This window comes from Bison bison, unplaced genomic scaffold (genome assembly GCF_000754665.1).
Source record: "Bison bison bison isolate TAMUID 2011002044 unplaced genomic scaffold, Bison_UMD1.0 scf7180017864240, whole genome shotgun sequence".
Classification (NCBI taxonomy): Eukaryota; Metazoa; Chordata; class Mammalia; order Artiodactyla; family Bovidae; genus Bison; species Bison bison.
The window spans coordinates 634416-641872 of NW_011494812.1; the positions used below are offsets into that span (position 1 = coordinate 634416).

The 7457-nt window shown below is 43.5% G+C and overlaps 1 pseudogene across 1 annotated transcript; it reads left to right on the forward strand.

Annotated features, from left to right (window-relative positions):
- The first annotated feature begins 858 nt into the window (after positions 1–858).
- LOC104993531 lies at positions 859–1826 on the forward strand (annotated as a pseudogene). The gene has a single exon (XR_825839.1). The product of XR_825839.1 is annotated as an S-phase kinase-associated protein 1 pseudogene (transcript).
- The last annotated feature ends 5631 nt before the right edge of the window (positions 1827–7457 follow it).

The window sequence follows — 7457 nt, forward strand, 5'->3', positions numbered from 1 at the left end:
TTGAGGTAGTTAGTACAGAAAGGATGAGGGATATTTTGCTGGAAAATGGGGATTTTTAGAACCCTGTTTTTACCATGAGCTGGTCACCTTCTTCCTACAAATTATATGTGTTTGTGTGCTATGTTGCTTCAGTTGTGTCCAACTCTGTGTGACCTTATGGACTGCAGCCTAACAGCCTCCTCTGTCCATGGGATTTCCCAGGCAAGAATGCTGGAGTGGGTTGTTGTGCCCTCCTCCAGGGGGTCTTCCTGACTCAGGGATTGAACTGGTGTCTCCTCTTACATCTCCTGAATCGTCAGGCAGGTTCTTTACCACTAGCGCCACCTGGGAAGTCCTTTTACTGACTGTATTTCTGGTCACTTGTCTCAATGCCCTGTTGTGCCACAGTCACATCTTAATTACAAGGATAGTAGGAAGAGGATGGCTCTACACATATAAAAATGTACATGTGTGCTTTCCTAAGGAATTATCTTCTCAAATGAGGGTTGTCTGGGAGAAATTAACTAAGCTAGTTCAAGTAGAATTAATCTTGTATTTGACAATGACTGGTTTTCTCAAAATGTGTGAGACTATTAGTGGCTCATTAAATTCATCAGGAAAGGCAAAAGGCAGTCAGGAATTTAGAAAAAAAATAATACATTGAAATTTGCTCTCTGAATATTTCTACCCAATCAACCTATCAATTCTCAATCTTTGTGAAAGCTAAGTTTGTTTTATTTTTTAAAAACTTTTTATTTTGTAAAACAAAACAACAATGTTGTGGTAGTTTCAGGTGGACAGTAAAGGGATTCAACCATCCATATACATGTATCCATTCTCCCCCCAAACACCTTCCCATTTAAGTTTGTTTTAGGCTGTAGTGGCCTTGTTCTCCGCTTTTCAGTGTTGCTGTTTGACGACGTTGCCCTGCTCACTTCAGCCTCCGGCCCGCCATCTCCTTGAGACCTACCACCATGCCTTCAATTAAGTTGCAGAGCTCTGATGGAGAGATATTCGAAGTTGATGTTGAAATTGCAAAACAATCTGTGACCATCAAGACTATGTTGGAAGATTTGGGAATGGATGATGAAGGAGATGATGATCCAGTCCCCTTGCCAAATGTTAATGCAGCAATATTGAAAAAGGTCATTCAGTGGTGCACTCACCACAAGGATGATCCTCCTCCTCCTGAGGATGATGAGAACAAAGAAAAACGAACAGATGATATACCTGTTTGGGATCAAAAATTCCTGAAAGTTGACCAAGGGACACTCTTTGAACTTATATTGGCAGCAAACTATTTAGACATCAAAGGTTTGCTTGATGTTGCCTGCAAGACTGTTGCTAATATGATCAAGGGCAAAACTCCTGAGGAGATTGGAAAGACATTCAATATCAAAAATGATTTTACTGAAGAAGAGGAAGCCCAGGTACGCAAAGAGAACCAGTGGTGTGAGGAGAAGTGAAATTTCGTGTCTAACGCTGTAACACTGTAAGGATTATTCCAAATACTAGTTGCACTGCTTTGTTTATAATTGTTAATATTAGAAAAAGAGTCAACAAATGCAGCAGCAAGTCAATTGTATCAGCAGAATGTTGTCCTCATTGCATGTGTAGTTTCAGTACAGTTCCCAAACTTAAGGCCCAGTTTCTTCTAGTGTGATTGAAAGTTTCTTTTCTTTGCTCTGAATAAAATTGAACTGTGGGTTCCCTATAGAAAGTGGCATTTTGGGCTTTCCCTTTTTGTAAAGCAATTTCTGCCTAGTTTATTGTCCAGTTAATTTTAGTTCAGTGACTTTTAAAGTTGGCGTTGTAAATAAAGCAACTTGCAAAAAACCTTCTGAAATTAAAAAAAAAAAAGTTTGTTTTATATCACTGATTAGGGAAACAAAAATCTGTGTGTCTTTCACTGACTTATATGGAGTATACATACACATACATACACATATACACAGGAGAATCATTGTGTTTGCTAGGCACAAACTTATTTATCATTCTCAATGTAAATCTCTATGTGGTGTTATTTAACTGCTCTCAACTGTAATTCACTCCTCTATGTATAACTTAGGTTGATATCTTTAAAATTACATTTTATTGAATCATAATTGATTCATCTGTTCAATGGTAAAAGGTGTTTTATAAAATCAGTTCCAACATGCAGGCCAGCCTGATAAGCTACAAATCCAATTTACATGCAACTATATGATATCATGTGGCTTCCTAGGTGGTGTTAGTTGTAAAGAGCCCACTTGCTGACGCAGGAGGCCTAGGAGACGTAGATTTGATCCCTGGATCTGGAGGATCTTCTGGAGGAGGGCATGGCAATCCACTCTAATATTCTTGCCTGGAGAATTCATGGACAGAGGAGTCTGGTGGGCTGCAGTCCATGGGGTTGCAGATAGTCGGACACAACTGAAGTGACTTAGCACACATGCATGCATATTATAATCTGGCCAAGATCACAGAAATTCCCTAATTCATCCTCGACTTAGCATTTTCCTGCAGTGTATTCAAAAGAGATATATACATAGGATATGTGAGGAAAGAGCAAATTAGCCACGATGGTGTGGTCAGGCCCTCTTGCCCCACGGCCTCTTGCCCAGTGTCTCGTAAGGTAACCCTGAGATCACCTGTAGCACTGCATGAGTGCGCCACGACACACTCGCCTGGTCATGGGCTGCTTTGTGTGGTGTGCATATTCTCACTCCACCTAAACCACAGTGGAGTTACTGCTGTGTTGTGGCTGTGTCCATTGGGTCAGTCACAAGAGGAGAGAATAGAGTGTCTACTGCTACAGTTTCTGTATCAGCCAGGAGAGAATTCTGTCATGGCTGCTGTGCCAGCCAGAAGAGAGGCTGTTGTGTTAGGTTATGCTATGGCTGTTGCCAGGAGCCTGTAGTTCCTACGGCTCCTCAAGCCTTCTTCCAGTCTCTTAGCTTGAGCCTTGCCTACCCTGAGTTCAGCAGACAGCATGCACAGTGAGATACAAAGAGACAATTGGTTTTACAAGCGTGATCAGCAATACAACTGGTGTAGTTGGCAGGATACCCAGCAGGTAGGGAAGCCTGAGGCTCCGCTGGAAGGAGGAAGCCACTGGCCACACACAGTATGTGGTACCCTGTGGCTGTGATCCTCTAGGTGTGGGCTCGGTTGGAAGATTGGGAGGCAGCTGACAGATCACCAGATAATACTGAAAAGGCATTAGAAGTGGTGAGTTCCTGTTTCCCAAACAAGGCAGCACGGACTGCTCTGGCACTGTGGGGTGGATTTTTCTGACTGTCCTGAAGGAGAATATGGATGATGGTCTACATAATGCCATGTCAGGGAGAAATGTGCAGAGATGCTTAGAAGAACTAGAGCAAAGTATCCTGGCATACAAAGCTTCCCTGGTGGCTCAGACAGTAAAGCATTTGCCTATGATGTGGGAGACCTGGGTTTGACCCTGGATTGGGAAGATCCCCTGGAGAAGCAGATGGCAACTGACTCCAGTACTCTTGCCTGGAAAATCCCATGGACGGAGGAGCCTGGTAGGCTACAGTCCATGGGGTCACAAAGAGTCGGACATGACTGAGTGACTTCTCTCTCTTCTCTCTCTATCCTGTCATTAGAGCAAGAACCCCGTGGGCCTGAAGAACCCAGCATCTCTAACAGTGAGGTGGTAAGTGACAGTGATGATGAACATTATGAGAATGCAGGTTCCTGCTTGGCAGCAAGGCCTATGGTATAGTGGAAAATGAAGCATGAGCAGCCTATAGGCCTGAGGGGCATCCTCCAGGGGCCCCCGATGCGACTGAATTCACAATGAATTGACCATATACACAGGTGAAATTGGTTGACTTGGGTAAGCAGTTTCAGCAAATGCAAGGGAAAACCTTTGCAGCTTGGCTTTGCAACTCTGGGACATAGGGGTGGGGCTGGCACCTGTTGAGGGTTTTGTGGGTCTTTACTGAGAGAAGTAGAAGGATGGCATGCAAGACCATTTTGAAAGTGTGAAGATCCCAAAGAGGGCCTGAGCAGGCAGGGGTCCCATCTGGGTTATGGGGATGCAAATGCAGGCTGGTCTGTGTGGAGATAAACTACAAAGGCTGTGTCCTATACAGAACATTGTACTGTAAGTGCTGTGTCCTGTGATGTAGATTTAGGCTGTGTCCTCTGATGTAGGTTTAGAACAACATACTGTAAAAGCTGTGTCCCGTGATGTAGATTTAGTTGATGAAGATTTAGACTGTGTTCTCTGATGTAAGTTTAGAACAGTATTCTGTAAAGGCTGTGTCCTGTGATGTAGATTTAGTAGAACAGTGTACTGTAAAGGCTGTGTCCTGTGATGTGCTACTAACCTCTGATTCTCTTGCAGATTTAGAACAATATGAAAGCATATGGTATTTTGTGGGTAGGCTGTGAATGCCACCAAAATCCCCTCCTTGAAGGGGTGGGCCCGTTGCCTATGGGGGTTTTGCAGGCCCTTAATAATAAAATAATAATAATAAAAAAACTCCTCAGGGTTGGAGTTGCCCCTGTTGTTGGAGTTGCAGGGATAGATGGTGGACTGGAGTTGGCTGTGGTTATAAGGGCACTCCACATGCAGTGGGTGTCTCTTCTGGCACTGTGAAGGCAGAGATTGCGACATGAGCTCCATGTGATCCCTGGCGTTGGGTTTTTCTTTGTGTTGGGGATGTGACTGTTTGTTTTAGTCTCTACTGTCATTGCAGGATGTGGGTTCAGGTGGTGGCATTGTGTTCTGGGAGGATGCTGCATAGGGTGGAACCTGCATTGTGGGATGAGAGATCCTGAAGGGGTGGAGTGTAGTGAAAGAGCAAATTAGCCAAGATGGCCTGGCCAGGCTCTCTCACCCTATGGCCTCTCACTCTTGCCCCACGTTTTGTAATGTAACAGTTAAGATCACTTAGCACTGCGTATGCACAACGCAAGGTTTATGTAGCCGCTGAGCTCACTTACAGCACTGCAAATGCATGGCACGAGGTACTCGCTTGGTCATGGGCTACTCTGTGCCTTATAAATATATACTGCTGCTGTTGCTGCTAAGTCGCTTCAGTCGTGTCTGTCTCTGTGCGACCCCATAGACGGCAGCCCACCAGGCTCCCCGGTCCCTGGGATTCTCCAGGCAAGAACACTGGAGTGGGTTGCCATTTCCTTCTCCAACGCATGAAAGTGAAAAGTGAAAGTGAAGTCGCTCAGGCGTGTCTGACTCTTAGCACCCCATGGACTGCAGCCTACCAGGCTCCTCCGTCCATGGGATTTGCCAGGCAAGAGTACTGGAGTGGGGCGCCATCGCCTTCTCCGTATGCATATATGCTGCTGCTGCTACTGCTAAGTTGTTTCAGTCGTGTCCGACTCTGTGTGACCCCAGAAATGGCAGCCCATCAGGCTCCCCCGTTTCTGGGATTCTCCAGGCAAGAACACTGGAGTGGATTGCCATTTCCTTCTCCAATGCATGAAAGTGAAAAGCGAAAGTGAAGTCGCTCAGTCGTGTCCGACTCTTAGCGACCCCATGGACTGCAGCCTACCAGGCTCCTCCATCCATGGGATTTGCCAGGCAAGAGTACTGGAGTGGGGTGCCATCACCTTCTCTGTATGAATATATGAGCTCCCCCTAAATAATAGCAGAATTACTGCTGTGTCGCAGCTATGTCCATTGATTGGGTCAGGCACAGGTGGAGAGAATAAACAAACCAATTTATTATTACTGGCTGAATTTATACCTGAAACTTAAGTGCAGATTTCTCTGTAAGCTCAGCTGAAATACATGACCCAGTTTGGAGGCTAAAGGGGCTTTCCTTTCTCACTCAAGTCAATCCCAAATTTGAAGATCTTACCTCTTTCCAGCAAGTTACATATGAATAAAGAGGGGAGCTAAAATTAACCATGGGCCAAGGGTGTGTGAGAGAGCCCTTTTGTGTGTCCATGAAAAGAGGAAGGAGGGCAAAATGTTTAGTTCTAACCCATGAGCACAGGCTCAAGGCCAAATTAATTTTATAATCATATAGGGAACAAAAAAAAAAAAGAGGAAGAATAAACTGCTAGAAGGAGAATCATTCTAATATACATGACCTGTTCATACACAGTGATCCTTCCCACTTGTGAGTGTTATGCTATCTGACTCAAAATGATGGTATTTATAAGTCTTGGGAAAGAACAAAGCAAAAGGTGGGAGGCTTTCTTGTTCCTCCTCCTTCAACACTGTGTTACAGAAGGATAGGGATTAACTACACCATATGATATAAAGGTCATTTACATCATACTTATCAGTATATTTTTTACACAGATGTTAATGAGCTTACAGTTACTATTATTTTTTTTAATCTTGTATGAAGATGAATACTTGTGCATTCTAAACTCTATTAAGAAAGTCATAGTCTTCACAAAGGGTCATGCAAGAGCATTGTAGGAGCATTAAAACAGGAAGTGAGTGATGTGGGATCAGTATTAATTCTACTCACTAACAGGAAAGGCATTTTAATTTTCTGAGAGTCAGTTTTCTGATCTATAAAAAGTACATTATAATATATCCTTCCTAGGTCTGCTCTAATGTTCAAGTAAGGTGACATTTAAAAAAATTTTTTTGTTTACTTGAAAAGATTTTTTTAAAATTTTATTTTATTTTTAAACTTTACAATATTGTATTAGTTTTGCCAAATATCGAAATGAATCCGCCACAGGTATACCCGCGTTCCCCATCCTGCACCTTCCACCCTCCTCCCTCCCCTCCCCTCCCTCTGGGTCGTCCCAGTGCACCAGCCCCAAGCACCCAGTACCGTGCATCGAACCTGGACTGGTGACTCATTTCATACATGATATTATACATGTTTCAATGCTATTTTCCCAAATCTCCCCACCCTCTCCGATTCCCACAGAGTCCATAAGACTGATCTATACATCGGTGTCTCTTTTGCTGTCTCGTACACAGGGTTATTGTTTCCATCTTTTTAAATTCCATATATATGTGTTAGTATACTGTATTGCTGTTTTTCTTTCTGGCTTACTTCACTCTGTATAATAGGTTCCAGTTTCATCCATCTCATTAGAACTGATTCAAATGTATTCTTTTTAATGGCTGAGTAATACTCCATTGTGTTTATGTACCACTGCTTTCTTATCCATTCGTCTGCTGATGGGCATCTAGGTTGCTTCCACGTCCTGGCTATTATAAACAGTACTGCGATGAACATTGGTGTACACGTGTCTCTTTCCCTTCTGGTTTCCTCAGTGTGTATGCCCAGCAGTGGGATTTCTTGATCATAAGGCAGTTCTATTTCCAGATTTTTAAGGAATCTCCACACTGTTCTCCATAGTGGCTGTACTAGTTTGCATTCCCACCAACAGTGCAAGAGAGTTCCCTTCTCTCCACACCCTCTCCAGCATTTATTGCTTGTAGACTTATGGATTGCAGCCATTCTGACTGGCGTGAAATGGTACCTCATAGTGGTTTTGATTTGCATTTCTCTGATAATGAGTGATGT